We start from the raw sequence: 16,339 nt of genomic DNA, 5'->3' as shown, positions 1-16,339 counted from the left end.
GGCCTGCAATCCCACAAACTGGTTTTTCCAATAGAAAGACTAAGCACACTCTGATGGACTCAACCAAGCAGAGGTAAGGAAAAACAATTTGGGGAGGAAATTGCTGTTTTATATTACAAAGATAATTTTTGAAATAAATACTATTTAATATTACCAAAATGGCATTGAAGTCATATTGGGAAAAATGAGAACTTGGTTGAATTTTCTTATACTGGTTTTACAGTTTCATATTGTCTTATTTGGCAACACACAAAAGAAAGGTGTAACAGATTCTTTTTTTTTTTTGTCTTTTTTTTGTGACCAGCAACGGATCGCAACCCTCAGTGTTGCGCCCGCACCGGACCGGGACCGGCAACGGGATCGCAACCCTTGGTGTTGCCCCCGCACCTCGCTCAGCCAGTGAGCGGCCGGTCTGTATGTGGGATCCGAACCCTCGGCGGGAGCGCCGCCACGCTTCCCAAGCAGCGCACTGTAGCAGTGCGCCACCGGGCCGGCCCCGTAACAGATTCTTTCACACTATGGACAAGCCACACAAACACAACCACCTACTGCCTCCCCTCCTCACCTGCTAGCCTCAGCCTCATTTGAGAAGCACCAGTGATTCTATCAAAATACAACAAACTGCTCTCTATCCCGGGGCCCGTGCCGGGCCGGGACCGGCCACGGGATTGCAACCCTCAGTGTTGCTCCCGCCCCTCGCTCAGCCAGTGAGCGGCCGGTCTGTATGTGGGATCCGAACCCTCGGCGGGAGCGCCGCCACGCTTCCCAAGCAGCGCACTGTAGCAGTGCGCCACCGGGCCGGCCCCGTAACAGATTCTTTCACACTATGGACAAGCCACACAAACACAACCACCTACTGCCTCCCCTCCTCACCTGCTAGCCTCAGCCTCATTTGAGAAGCACCAGTGATTCTATCAAAATACAACAAACTGCTCTCTATCCCGGGTGTCTTGAGAAAATCTCCAGCTATTCCAGTTTCGCCTTTGACAGGAGCCAGATTTGTAAACAAATGTGCCAAGGCCCTATCACCCATTCCGCTGTGTTTCTTTCATTTCCTGTGCAGGGTAACAGTGTAAATCATGTAAATTTTTACAGGATTTTTTTTAAAAAGGTGAAGAAAAGAAAAAAAAAAAGTTCTCATCACATAATGAAAGAAAACCAAAGGAATAACAGAGAACACACAGGAGAAAACCAGCCACACCCATTTCTTCTAGTGCTGTGTACCTTAACCCACACCCAAAGTAAACTGTCTTCACTGCAAGAAGCTGTTTCTCTATAAACAAACTGACCAATGTGTCTTTAAGACATAAACATCTTGGACTGTCATAATAAACATTGCAAAATAAATATGAAATAACATCTGGAGGCAAAGCTTTGCATGGCATGGGGTGAGAGGGAGTGTTAAATTTTCTTAGTACCGTTAATAAGGTATGAATTTCATTTTTGTTTTTAATTTGGGAAATGTTTTCCATTATTTACCAAAGACTTACTGATTTTACTTTAAAATCCCAAAGAATGTAATACTATCTGTATATAATGCATTTTCACGAGTTGGGCTAATCTTCTCAGTGATATTTTAATTCTCTCGCTTTCTGCTATTTAAACTAGCATGATATGCAACCAGTTACTAACCCAGTTCATTTAGATATGAAAATGGTTCATATTTAGGTCTAACGATTGTTGTACCAATAGAAAGGAAAACTACCCTTTATTTCTGTCTTGAGAAACAAAAATCTCCAATGTAATACAGTAGGAAAACACAACACTTCCATTGTAAGAGAATATTATAGTGATTATGGCAAATATAGTGATTATGGCATTATTTCTCATTGCAATAACAAGCAAAAAGACCATGTCTTGTGTGCTTCCTATATGCATCCAACTTCTGTGTAGTTACCCCATTCAATTAACGTTTACAGAAGGCCTATAGCAATAGGTCAGGCTCTCTTCCTGTGCAAAATAATTACGTGGAATGCTTGAGCCACTCCTAATAAATTTAAGGATTGTTGTGTAGATACTTGCCCTAGGAATTACTTCACTTATTTTAGTTAATGCTCTGATAAGATTTTTGTAGGTGACATAGCATGCATTTTATGTTCAATGTGAAAGAAACAAAGCATTAGAAATTTATGCAATTTGTGAGCAAACTGTAATACCTCCTAAAAAAATCAGTATGCCTAATTTACTATAACTAAGAATAATAATAATAAATAATGAAAACAATTATTCCAAATTTATATACCCTTGCTTATTTCTTGTTCCCAGTTAATAAATTTTGATTTTAAAATAATGAAGCAAACCTGGTAACTACCAGATGAATAGTAAATGTTTCCCATTTTGTCAGATAAGTATGTAAGGGTATTTAATCTCATATAAGTATTTTTTTAAAGTGTACTAGTCTCTCCATATGGAGTCGTGTTTGGCAGAGGAAAACTACTGAGCTATGTCTCCTCATAGTCTGATCCCAATGACACAGATTTATTGTATTTTTCATATGGCCTAAACTATACCAGCAAAAATGAGGAACTCAGTTTTCCTTTTAAAAAAAAAAAAAATCCCTTTTGTAAATAATGGGGATTTTATTAAACATCTTTTGACTTTTCTATTTTTGATTAACCTAAATGCCAGTTGTAGGCAGACTGCATAAAGGATGTTCTAAATTCCAGTCTGTCTTTCATCAGGTATTGCAAAAGTTGGAGGTAAGGTCAAATTTACCCAGGTTACAACTTGTAATAAATTTTTTAAACTTACTCTCACCTTTCATGGTTAATCATTGCCTCTCTTTCAACAAACAAAAATTCAACAAATAAACGCAAATATTTACTTACACTGCAAGTTTTAAAAAGAGCATGGTCTTTACATTCTACATGCTTCTAAATGTAATGAAACAAAACATATTCAGCCAAAACTAAACATTCCATAACTCAACAGAAAGGGAGAGGAGTACAAACGCAAGGAACAGTGCTAGCCCTTTATATACACTTCTTCATTCAGTCCTCCTAACCACCGTCTTCAGTGACTCCTGCTCATCTCTTTCTATTTCTCTCCCAACCAGCCTACTCCATCCGACTGTATAACAAGACTGTCCAAATGCACTTCTGAAGAAGCAGCAGCCAAGATGACCCATCAGACGGAAATACTGAAGAACACTGGGAAATAAGTCTAGGGTTAAAGTCAATGGAAAGAGCACAGGCTTTGAAGTCAGGAAGACTTACATTAAAATCTCTCCACTATTGACTGTGCAACTTTTGAAAAAAATAATTTAAGTTCTTTGACTCTCTGTATCCTAACATATAAAATGAATATATTGTTACAGACCGTATAGAGTTGTGAGGATTAAAGGAAACAACATTATGTGGCATGCCGTGCACACGGTGGGTGCTCAGTGAATTGCTGATTACTAGATTTAGTATGTGCTTTGTTTAAAATAGAATTTCCAAGTCACTCTGAAACAGAAATACACACATATACATACATACACACCCACGCATGCACACAAATACATACAGTCCTGCATTGCTTAACGACAGGGATATGTTCTGAGAATTGTGCTGTTAGGCAATTTTGTCATTGTGTAAACATCACAGTGTGTACTTACACAAATCTAAATGGCATAGCCTACTACACATCTAGGCTATATGGTTTAGCTTATGTCTCCTACGCTACAAACCTTACAAACCTGTGCAGCATGTTACTGCACTGAATACTGTAGGCAATAATAACACAATTGTAAGTATTTATGTATTTAAACACATCTAAACATAGAAAAGGTACAGTACAAATACAGTATAAAAGATTAAAAAAAATGGTTCATCCGTATAGGGCACTTACCATGAGCAGTGCTTGCAGGACTGGAAGTTGCTCTGGGTGAGTGAGTGAGTGAGTAAGTGATGAGTGAATGTGAAGGCTTAGAACATTACTGTACACTCCCATAGACTTTATACATACTGTACACTTAGGCTACACTAAATTTATTAAAAAATAAAGTAACTGTCCTATGGCATTTTGACAGCTATGACATCAGAAGGCAATAGGAATTTTTCAACTCCATTATAATCTTACGGGTCCATCATGGTATACACAGTCTGTCATTGACCAAAACATGCTGCACATGACTGTATACACACATATATATTTTCTTCAATAACTAATCTTCCCATAACATTCAATTTAATCAGTGAGTATTGATGGAATACCTACTGTTTACCAGGCAACATGCTTGATACTCCTGATACAAATCCACGGGCCAAAATCTCTATCTTTGAATCTTCCTGGTGGAAGAAACACATGAGGTACGCAAATGCTACTAATGTGTTTTTACCTAAGTATATTCCTGGTGGTGTGGAGATCAAGAGGAATGAGCCCCTAACTCAGCCGTGGATGCAGGTGCGGGAGAGGGTGTGTGTCTGGTAACCCAAACTAATTCCTCAAGTACGAGTAGTTCTTTGCCAGTAAAACAAGGTCAAAGAAGAATGCAGATCTGGGTATCCCAACCATAAGAAGAGCCTGGCATAAAAGAGCATACGCAGTTTGCGGAACTACAAGTCGTTTCTGTGTTCTCTGGCAAGAGATTTAGGAAACGTGTGGGCAGGGAACAGATGTGAAATGACCTTGCGTGTTATGGGAAAGATTCTGGACCTTATCTTGAAAACAGTGATGAGACTGTTAAGGTTTTGATGAAGGGCAATGAAATAATTCTACTTGCCTTACCATGTTGCCTTTGGTGGCAATGACAAGATGACTTTTCTCAGGAATGAAGAAAAGAAGGCTCAGATGAGCAGCAGTTTTAAGTATAGGAGGATAAAATTATATTACTCAGCTCCAAAGTAAATGGAGCCTGAATTAATGTAGAGAAAGATGAGGGAGAGGAGGGGATACATACCAAAGATAATTTGAGGTAGAAGCCAAGAACCATGGTGACTGTATTAGTCCATTTCTGATGCTTATAACAAAATACTTGAAACTAAGTAGTTTGTAAAGAAACAGTATTTATTCCTTACAGTTTTGGAGGCTAGGAAGTCCAGAGCCTAGAGAACACATCTGGTGAGGTGACTCTACAACAATGCAGGGTGTCACACGGCAAGAATGGCAGAGCCATTTCCTTCTTTTAAAACCCCCAGAACCACACCTCTGACCACCATTATTAATACCTTCACTATACATGGTCCTAAAATCTAATCACCTCTACAAATACCTAATTACCTTTCAATTACCATAACTGGATTTCCCACCCTCAAGAGTTACAGTGAGCTTTAAGCTTCTAATATGTGAACTCTGGGGGACACAATTCAATCAATCCACAGCAGTGACCAACAGGAAGCAGCAGGTGAACAAAGTGAATTTTGCTTGGTTGTGTCTCAGGAAACCATGTCTTTAACCAGAGAAACCACTACAGCCAAGAGTGGGATTGCTTGTTTGTGTTGATTTTGAGGTGTGTGAGGGAAACTCAACAGGTAAACTCCTGAGAGTCTGAAATACAGGTCTGTTCCTGATTAAAATGTATGAAAGGTGAAGATACTGATTTACGAGTAATCGTCTAATAAATAAATCAGAGGAGATGAGTGCGTGGGCCTGAAGAGAGTACAGCAAAAGAGAAGAAAAAAGATTGAATACAATTAGCAATATTTAAAAAGTGAGTAGAGGAAAAGGAAGTTATGAAGGAAACTGAAAAAGATGGACTGAAAGATAAATAGGTCAAGAACAAAGAAAGTAAAGATACAGAAACATTGGGGGTGAGATTATATCAAATGCCACAGCAAAATCAATCAAGCTGAAGACCAACAGGTGTACCATGGACTTGCCAATAGAGTGATTTTTTAGAGTTTGCTTCAACAAAGTTGTGAGGACAGAATCCAGGTCTCAGTGTGTTGAGGAAAGAAGAGGTAGGGAATCACAAATGGGGAATGACTCTGTCTCTTCTATTAGTAAATGAGGAAGAAAAGTCAAGGCAGGGCCTACACAGAGACAAGGTATGATTTACTTGGGTCTTCTTTATGAAGAGTGAAATAAGACTAAAGCATGTTAACCTGCTGAAGCAAAGGAGAAAAGGGAATAGATTTCCCATCTTAACAGACTAGGAATAGAATTATCCTAACCTGTGATAAAACTAAAAGGGCAGATAAAAATATTGAGCATGATGAACAAATGCCCAAAAAACAAAACCTGTCCTGAGCAACAAATGTAGATTCTGAAGACTACACTAACATTGTGTGTTGATATCTGACAAAATTCTAAGAATAATATTAATCTATTGATACAGAAGCTAGAAGGCTTTAGCATCCGAGGAGACTATACAGGACATCTGGAATCATCACAGCTCTCAGACATCAGGATCTGCCTTACTAATCCTGCTCTCCTGGTGTGTGTGCATGTGTGTATGTGTGTGGTTTTTTAGAGTTTTAAAGTAATAAATGAGGAAAAATTTATAGAATGTTTATGGAATTTAACAATTTGACCTAGTTTCTCTGGATATATCTATGAATAAGATTTACAGAAGTAGCTACAATTAGATGGCTCCATATCTGAACAACCCTATGTAAGAAGTATTGATGAAAACATTGGCATCAACCTGCAGGTTCTCTAACGGTACGCCAAAGGCATTGTCCTCCATCTTGTCCTGTTAGCTCCATCTCAATCGCTTAAATGAAGCTAAAGAAAGCTTGAGTACCTAAAATTGGAAAAACAGGACGATGCTGAGAGAAATAACTGATACTTTGGAAGAGAAAATCAAAACAGTAAAATAGCCAAACAGGCTGGAATGGTAGACTTGGACCAAAATGATAAAATCAATAAAAAAGAAAGCTCAGGCCTACATTAAAATACAGCAAACTAACTACACAGGAACAAGGATATTATAGCAATTGGCATGGAAAAAAAAAAATCAAACCTTAGAGGTTTTAGTTGACCACAAGCTTCACAGAAGCAAAGAAGTCGATATGGTGTGTAAAGGAGCTGCTGGAGCAGTGGCTGAGGGGACGGCTATTTCTACCTCAAGGTCAGGTCCTGGGAATTAGCTAATCCGAGTGCCTGCATACCTGGGCTACAATTTCTTCAGAGGCACCATAATAAAATTTCCATACCAGTTGGTTTGGAACTTTGAAAAGTGACCATTCCCTCATGTCCTCAACCCACTGCCTGCTCAAGGTCACCCCCAAGCTCTGTCAGGAAATGAGAGGTCAGTAAATCCCAGCACGCGAGGTGGGATTTTCACAGGCCACCCCTGTCTTTGAGAGAACCATTCAAATGTCAGCTAAATCTAGGAAATGGACAGCTCACTCTAGAAGAATTATATGTTGAATTCCAGGTGTGGGGTTGGGAGAGAGATAGAAGTAAGGAGCGGATAAGTCAGACTTGAAGCAGCACAGAATAAATAGGAAAATAATAGAATTTTTATGGGGTGACCAAGGAAGAAAGGAATGTGCGTGGAGGAAGAGGAGCCAGAAGAACGGGATTTTGTGTTACTGTTTTTACACCTTACCTTCTCCCTGTAGCTCAGGACATCCAGCAAAATCATGCTTTACACTTGTGCACCATTGCTATTTTCTCCCTCCCTCCCCTTTCCACAAACACTCCTCAAAACCTTGCACAGATCAATTACACAGTCAGCTTTTCACTCCTATTTCTATTCATCTTGAATGACTGCCACTTCTGTGAGGGTAGTACATCCAGCACTCCAATCACTGCTTATATATCTCTATGGGCATGCCAGACCATACCATATCCAGAATTTGACTCTGGATTTATAATATCTGAATTACCATACTCTATCCACAATCTCCTAAATTTTCTGTTCCCTCAACCTTTTGGCCCACTAACGCTATTCTTTAATCTTATCAAGGACTAGAGTCCTTGGGCCTTCAATTTATCTTAATCTCTCATTCTACTCCTAGCTTTATTAAGTTATTCAGCTAATCTTCGTCTTCATTCTTAAATTGGAGTAGTAATACCCACCTCACATATCTGATGTGAGAACAAGAGATATATTATGTAAAACATTGCATTGCTCCTTGCTAAGAGTGAAATCAGGAGGCAGACCCCTGATTTCCTCTGGCTGTTCCCCTGACCCTTGTTAGAGCAGGCCTCCACTGGGGGAAGAGAGAGATTTAACTAAAGAAAAACTACCTAACCAGGCAGGATGGGCTGGATTCCTAGGAGTAGCAATAATAAGATAAGAGTAGACTTGATTAAATATAAATATCCTTCGGCTAAGACTTGATCAGGAGCTCAGGATGTTTGTTCCTTAGGCCTTAGACTTGATTTGAAGGTCAAGATGTTTGTTTCTTAAATGAGTGCCCTTATAGCTTAGGATAAGATCTGCAATGCCCATCTTGGGTTGTCTTTGCAGAACACCTGCTGCTACAAACCTGCTTTAAAGTTTGTACACCTCCAGACTCAAAGGAACCAAGGAGGACCTTAGCCAGGATGCCGAAAATAATCAGACACCCACACGCTTCCTGAGACACCCACCCCAGTTCCTGCCCTATAAGTATCTGTGATTTTAAGCTGTCATTGAGTCCAGAGTATTAAAGCTCTTTTAGCTCCCAGGGGCTTCGAATGGCCATCTAAATAAGTGGTAATCTTTAGCACTGCAAACTCTGGCATGAGAGACTTCTTAGTCACTTGAGCAGCAGATAAGGAACCCCTCTCTGTTTGGTAACAAGAGTAGGCATTAAATGATTGTTACCAACCTTGGTCCATGTAAAACCTCACGATTAAAAAACCTTCTTGCCAATACCATCTAACCCTAACCCTAACCCTCTCTTGTCCTTCATCCTTCTTCTGCACCTAACTAGCAAAACTCAAACCCTGGATCAACCAGTCACTCCCTTTCCAGTCACATATCTGGCCGCGAGCACCACTGGAAACAAATGCCACAACCGCGTGGATCGATGCCACTACAGATTCATGGTCTCCCACATCAGTCGAGCTATTAACACTACACAGTAAAGCTTCTGACTATCCCTAGTCCACTTCCTCTCTCATTCCCCACAATAATATTTTCAAACTTTCACCACTCGGATTTTCTCCATCACTCCCAGAAAATGAACTCCACTTTAGAGAGAAAACACAGACCATCCTGCAAGAACGTTTCACCACTTCCTATCTCTACCCACAACACAAACAAATGTAAATATAATCAGAGCCAGCCTTACCTCTTCTCTTTCTATTTTAGCTAAATGGTTGTCCTGCATTTCAAATGTGAATCCTTCCATTTGTTCTGTAAATCACATCTTTCCATTTCTTTGGGAACTTTATTTAAATTAAGTCTATCTCCCTTTTTCTGTATTTCAACTTCTCTTTTTCTTTCGGCCTCTCCTGTCTTGTCTGTCTCCTTCCAGTTCTTCCTTACATTTCTTTTCCCCTTACAACCATGTTTCTCCAAAGAGTCATATTTACTTACCTCCACTTCCCCATTTCCTAGGACCCGTCTCGACCACTGTATCTATGTTTCTTTACCTCTGATAGAGTAAATCCAATCTTAAAAATGTCTCTCCAGTTCTTAAAAACAACAGAATGTTTCAGTCCTTACCTTACATGGCCTCTCTCTCTCTACTCATGCTGTTATTTATCATCTTTCTTTCCTCGTGTGATTGTTACAGCATCACTTACTTTTGATTTTCTTCTTTTATCATCCATTGAGAGAAAATCTCACTCATTTACAGAATTTTAACTACCATGTAACATTAATACTCCAATACCTAAATTTCCAACCCGAGTTCTCCCCAGATCTTTGTAGCTAATAAATAATTCAAGAAAACAGATAAACAAAAGTTATTGACTTGAATGTCCTATAGTGTTTTAAACCTATTATGTCCCAAGGTGAACTCATCATATTCCTCTTACATTTAAATTTGCTCATCTCCTGTTTTTCCTGTCTTGACAAATAGTCCCACCTCCTACCCATCTTCCCAAGCCAGAAACTGTATTCAATATGTTGACCGAGCCATCAATTTTTTTTCATTAATATTCCTTAAATCCATTCTTTTGTTATATTATTTTTCCATGGTCACTGTTGTATGCTTGGCCTTCCCTGTGGTTTTTTACAAAAGGTTCCTCATTCTGTCTGCCGAAAGTCATTGGAGCCAAATTCATCAGCCATACCACCACCAGGTATCCACCCAATCGAAATTTTCCCCCAAAGTTCCCCATTACTTTAAACTTAAAAAAAAATTAGTAACAACTACCATTTCTTAAGTGCTTCCTATGTGTCAGTAACTTTTTACATAACATTTAAATTAATCCTAAAAATAATTCTTAAAATAAAAATAAAATGGGAACAAAATAATTAATATACCCAACAATAGACAATAAATAGAAGTAGCAAAGCAAGAATTCAACCAAAAGACTATTTGACTGGAAAAAAAAATGCTTGTAATGGGTATTTCATAAATAAGCCAAAGATGGTCTTTGTGTCTTGGTCTGTAGGTTTTTTATTTCTTCCCTGAAGGCTGAGACCCATTAGCTCACCAGCACTAAACTCAATTTCTTACATGTCCAATTATTTTAAATGATCCCGAAAAAGCAGATTTTTAGCTATTTGGAGTCTTCCTGCTTTGCATGCCTTGTGAAACTTCATCCTACATCTGCTGACCATTAATAAGGTAGAGCCTTGTGGTTACAAAACCCCAACATGCTATGGCAATTTTAAATAGACTGGACACTTCAGGGAAGTGACACTTGAGTGAGTTTGGGATTTTACTCCCTGATAAATGGGCAGCCACTGGAGGATTTGAGTGGAGAATCTCCATGACCTGACTAATATTTCAAGGTAATCATTGTAGCTTGTAGGTTGAGAATAGATTTTAAGGGACAGAGAACAAAGGAAGCAGCTGAGAAAAGATGGTGTCTTAGAATAGCGTAGCAGCAGTGAAACTGCTGGAACTTTCTTGAAAATAGAGCTACCAGGTTTGCTCATAGATTATAAGTAGAATGTGAAAGAATGAGAGGAGTTAAGGGTAGCTCCAGTATTTTTTGGACTGCACAACTAGAAGAATAGAGTGGCCATTAACTGGGATTAGGAAAGCTTCAGGTGAACTCTTAGAATTTATTCTTTCTATTCAAGCTCAAACTTTCTCCTCAATGAACAGAAATGGTTATTGTGTATAAAAGCTTTGAAAAAAAATATCTTGATCCTTGGAGACAAAAACAATCTGGAACAAGCAATCCCATCTCAATTTTTACAATGAAATAATGACAAGTTGGATGGATCAGTGTTTTATATACTCTGATATTCCATGTGGTCTAAAGAATAGTACAATCCAAACTGCATCCATAATAAATGAGTCATAAACAGGGACTGACTCTTTAAGACTTGCAAAAATACAATGTAAATACCAGAGTAGACTTTAAGATTCATTATGGAAAAATTTATTTTTCTTTAGTTTTGTTTCATAATCCTTCTTTTCCTGTTATTATTCTTTCTTCTTTTACCTTCCACTTTGTTCTTTTTTCCTTCTCCCTAAAATTGAATTTATTTATTTATTTATTTTGGTTACTCTGTGGTCCATTAAATTTTTAAGGCATTGGTTTTATTCTGAAGTTGAAGTGTGAATTCTGGAGCATGTGCAAATTAAAACTCATCCAAGTCCATCATGTTTCATTTCCATCTGCCTTTTCCTATTAGCAATGCAAAAAGACTGAAATCTACTATGAAGCCTGCTGGGTAACAGAGAGGCACTGGTGCATCTCTCATTGTGAGTAGGTGGAGTAGGTGTTTGCCTCGTGATTCGCCTGAACAAAATATACACACTGCTTTAAAAATAGAAAGCCCTAGGATGAGGAGAATGAAATATTTATGTTAGCCTGAAAAACTGCATAAATTTTCAAGTCAGGAGACTTGGGAACTATGCTTTATAGTTTACAAACTGAGTTACTTCAGACAAGTCCTTTAACCCCTTTGAGTCATAGCTTCCCCAGTTATAGGGCATCATTGCATAGTTTTGCCCTTTTTCCCTTCATATTTAACTTATTTTTTTCTTCCTTTATCTTTATTCTTTCCTTCCCTCCCTCAACCTCTCTTTTTCTCTTTCCTTCTTTCCTTTCTTCATTCCTTCCTATTATATCTCATGTCATACAGGATCTGAGAGAGATTTCTACAAGAACATGTCCAATAAAATAATAAAAAAGTAAAAAATAGGTGTAGAAAGCCAAGAGTTCAAATAAATACATTAAAAACACCTATAGAGACCTCTAAGCAATTAAAAGTTGAAAATTCTAGCCTAGGTTATCATGTTATTGAGAATTAAGGCATCCAATCAACACTGTCAGCTGGGTAGAAGCTATCACACCACTTTATGGAGGTGTCTACAATCTCAGTTCTTAGTCTACTTCATCACTTGAACACATAATACAGGTATTTCACCTATAATACAGCCTTTTTAAAAGTCTCCTTATTATATGTACTTACTAGGTAGATAAACTTGGGCAAGGTAACTTCCATTATCTGTGAACACTGACATAAAACATAAATTAGTGCACTGTCGTAGGAATAAATAATTATGCGGAAGAACTTGGCAAATTCTCTGTGGTTCGGGAGTTTGGCATGGCTTGGGTGATCCTCTGCTCAGAATCTCACAAACCTGCAATCAAGGTGCTGGCCATACTGCTTTTTTTTTTCATTTGGAGCCCTGAATTCTCTTCCAAGCTTATTCTGGTTGTTGGAAGACTTCAGCTGCTTGCTCTTGTAGGACTGAGGTTCCCATTTTCTTTCTGGATATTGGCCGATGGCCACTCTCAATCCCTAGAAAATGCCTGCACTTCCTTACCATGTAGCTCCCTTAGGCAGTTCATGGCATAGATACTTACTTTTTTCCAGGCTAGCAGGAGTATGTCTGCTGATGCTTCTGATTTCTTTTAAGAGCTCATCTGATTAGGTCAAGCTCATTGAGGATAACCTCCATTTTGAGATTAATCAGTCAACTGATTAGTAACTTAATCATGAGAGAGATATCCCATCTTATGTACAGTTTCACCCACACTCAAAGGGTGGGAGTTACACAAGGTCATAGGACATTGGGAGTCATCTTAGACACTCAACATGACACTCACTCCCTACAAACAGAGCAATTAAAACAAAATTTTATAAGAGGTGCTACTTGGTGCAACTTTTCACACACCAGAATCTTTTTTTTAAATCTACATTGCTAAAAGTCAAATTTATTTATTTATTTTTATTTGTTTTTTAATTGAAACATAATTACATAAATAATTATACATATTTATGGGATACAGAGTTGACTATTAATATCTGTGTATAATGTTATGATCAAATCAATATTATTAGCATGTTCATCATTACAAATTGTAATTATTCTTTGTGTCCCTCACCCAATTACTCCCGAACTCCCCTCCCCCTCCCCCTTTCCCACCTCTAGTAACTATAGGTCTGTTCTCTCCTCAAAGTTCAACGTTTTATTGTCACACACCAGAATCTTCACTATAAAAATCTATTCACTCTAGATAGCGTTATAGAACAGGGTTACCTCAAGGATTTCTCAAATGCATGAATGTTTTCTTCATTCATTCACCTCTTTGTCATTCATTTAACAAATATGTGTTAACTACCTACTAGGTGTGAGGCACAGTGCTAGACCCTGGTGACATAATAAGATAGTCATGGTCTTAGCCTTCACAGAGCTTACAGTTAGTAGGAAGAACAAAACAACACAAAAACCCCAAACATATAAGGAAATAGATACAATATTTGCTAATTATGTTAAGAGCTTTCAGTCACTGAAGGGCTTTTAGCAGGGTAGTGACATTATTCTCCAGTCTGGCCACTGAGGACCCTTCTCATTATTCTCTGGGTCTTTATGCCATTGGATGTGCTCTCAGCTGGAACGGTTCATCACTTTGGCTGCACATAAACAAAATAACAGTGACTAAAACACAATAGGAGTTTATTTCTCTCATGTCTAAAAAAAAGCCTGGGGGCCGGCCCGTGGCTCACTTAGGAGAGTGTGGTGCTGATAACACCAAGGCCACAGATTCAGATCCCCATATAGGGATGGCCGGTTGGCTCACTTGGGAGAGCGTGGTGCTGACAACACCAAGTTAAGGGTTAAGATCCCCTTACTGGTCATCTTTTAAAAAAAATAATAAATAAATAAATAATTGTTGGGAAAATGGAATAGTTTGGTCAGGGCCTTCGCCTCAGGTCCAGTGGGTGTGGTTCAGCATCCTTTGTAAGCAAATTTGTGTGTGTGTGTGTGTGTGTGTGTGTGTAGTTAGTGCTCATGTGTGTATCTTTTTAGTTTTGTTGCTATTTGTGTGTTCTGCAGAGAGAGAGAGAGGTAGAGAGAGAAAGAAAACAAAGAGAGAGAGACAGAAATAGAAAGAGAGAGAGAGAGAGAGAGTAGAGAGGAGTTTTAGTGAAGCAGGTGGGAGGGCGTCTGCCTCAGGCATCTGCCCTGAGCCATGCTTTCCAACCTATGGCTCCAAGGACCTTTTGGCCAGTTACCTGGCTTGTGGATCTGCATGTGAGGGGTCTGGTGACCCAGCCTGGCATGTGTAGGGTCCGGTGACCCAGCCTGGTGTATGCAAGTTTTGTGACCCAGTCTGTGAATGGGTTTGAGGAGTCTCAGAGCTCCAGACCCAGCCCTAGCTCAACCATCAACCCGGTCAGAGCAGGATTACCAGAAGGTAAAAGAGCACCACAACCAGCATGGTCGCCTAGCTTTACAATTGGCATCGCAAACAGGATTAAGAGCTAGACAATTGGTGCTGTGAGGATTCCAGGCCTTCGCCTAGTCCTGGCACAACAAAAATAAATAACATTTTTTAAAAATAAATAAATAACAGCCTGAAGATATGTGTTCCGGGGCTGGTATGGGGCCTTATTATGTCATATTCCCAGCTCCATCAAGCTCAGCTCATGACCTCTGCCTGATGACCCAAGAGAACTGGTCAAAGAGCATATGCCAGCTGACCATTAAGGAGGGTTTTGAGAAGCTGTAAAACAAACAAACAAAAAACATGTTTATATGTCATTGACCAGAATTTAGTCACAGCCATACTTAGCTGCAAGGAAAACTAGAAAATAGAGCTTTTCTTCTGGGCAGCCATACATCCAACTAAAATCCAGATTTCCATTCTGAAAAAGAAAAAGAGAATGGAAATGAGAGCAAGCAACTAGCAGTCTCTGCCATGTGGTTAAAATCACAAGGTTATTTAAGTGGAGTAGGCAAAGTCCACGCCTTTTGGCCAGTTTTGTTCTAGGTTCCTCAGCCTAATTCAATCTGGACAACAGGGGTCTTCTAGGGGCCCAGCTTCATCAACTGGAGTTCCCAATATAGAATTTGAAACCAAAGCCCCAATTAGAACTAGTAGAGCAATGTTTCTATGGAAAACAAATAGAACAATGAAAGTCTTGGTACATTAGGACTCTATCATACATAGATGACAGAAACCCACCTTAAACTAGCTTAAGAAAAGCAGAGGTTTTATTGTAAAAATATTTTTCTAATGTTCAGAACTTAGAAAATGTCCAAAAACCCAAGACCTTCAGAGAACAGATATTGAACAAGTCTCAGAGATAAACCAGATAGTGAAGGAATCTTCTAAATATGGTAATGTTCTCAGAACATTCTCTCAACTTCTCATCTCTATTTCTTGGGGCAGGGGAGGGAGGCAGGGGGAGGGAGGAATAATGTCAGCATTATTTTCTTGGATTTCCCAATATGTTGAATATGTGGAAAGCCTCCTGACTAACTAATCAAAGTTTACTTCCCAGAGTCCCTGAGCAGAGAAGAGATTTAATTCTTGGAAATGAACTCTGCTTTGCCCAATTTGGGGAATATTCTCATCCATGGACCAGTCACTGTCAGCCACCAACTGAACCAGGTGGATGAAAAACAGGAATGAATGGGAGCTGTACATGAAGAAGGGGGAAAGATACTGAGAAAATAAATCCAGAGGTCTGCGAAATCTGGAGTTGACATACAAGGCCTTGGAAGTCCTGAACACCATTTCCAACAGCAGGATAAAAGGCAACAACAAAAAATAGATGTTGCTGTACTAAATTAGAATTTTAATATTTCTTCAGGAATAATTTGAGGGTAAGATCCATTTCAGGGACTTTTCCTTTCTCTGTGGGAACAAAGGATGTTCTTGATTAAGAGAAGGGGTTCATTTTGTTTAGTTTTATAGAAAGACAACAATTTTCAGACACTTCATATTTCTGGCCTCATATAACGGAGCTAGGCTTTTATCTGGTGTATGTTGCATAACCCTGGCTAGTTCTTCCACCCAGCTGCATAAGAGCCAAGGGAGCTCCCTTGAGTTCCCCTCCCAGCCAACCCAAAAAACACAGAGGATGGGATTCAAACCAGCTCTGCCCTAT

The sequence above is a fragment of the Galeopterus variegatus genome, unplaced genomic scaffold, assembly GCF_000696425.1.
Source record: "Galeopterus variegatus unplaced genomic scaffold, G_variegatus-3.0.2 Scaffold193, whole genome shotgun sequence".
In the NCBI taxonomy this organism is placed as follows: domain Eukaryota; kingdom Metazoa; phylum Chordata; class Mammalia; order Dermoptera; family Cynocephalidae; genus Galeopterus; species Galeopterus variegatus.
Note: the sequence above shows the minus strand (reverse complement) of the source record.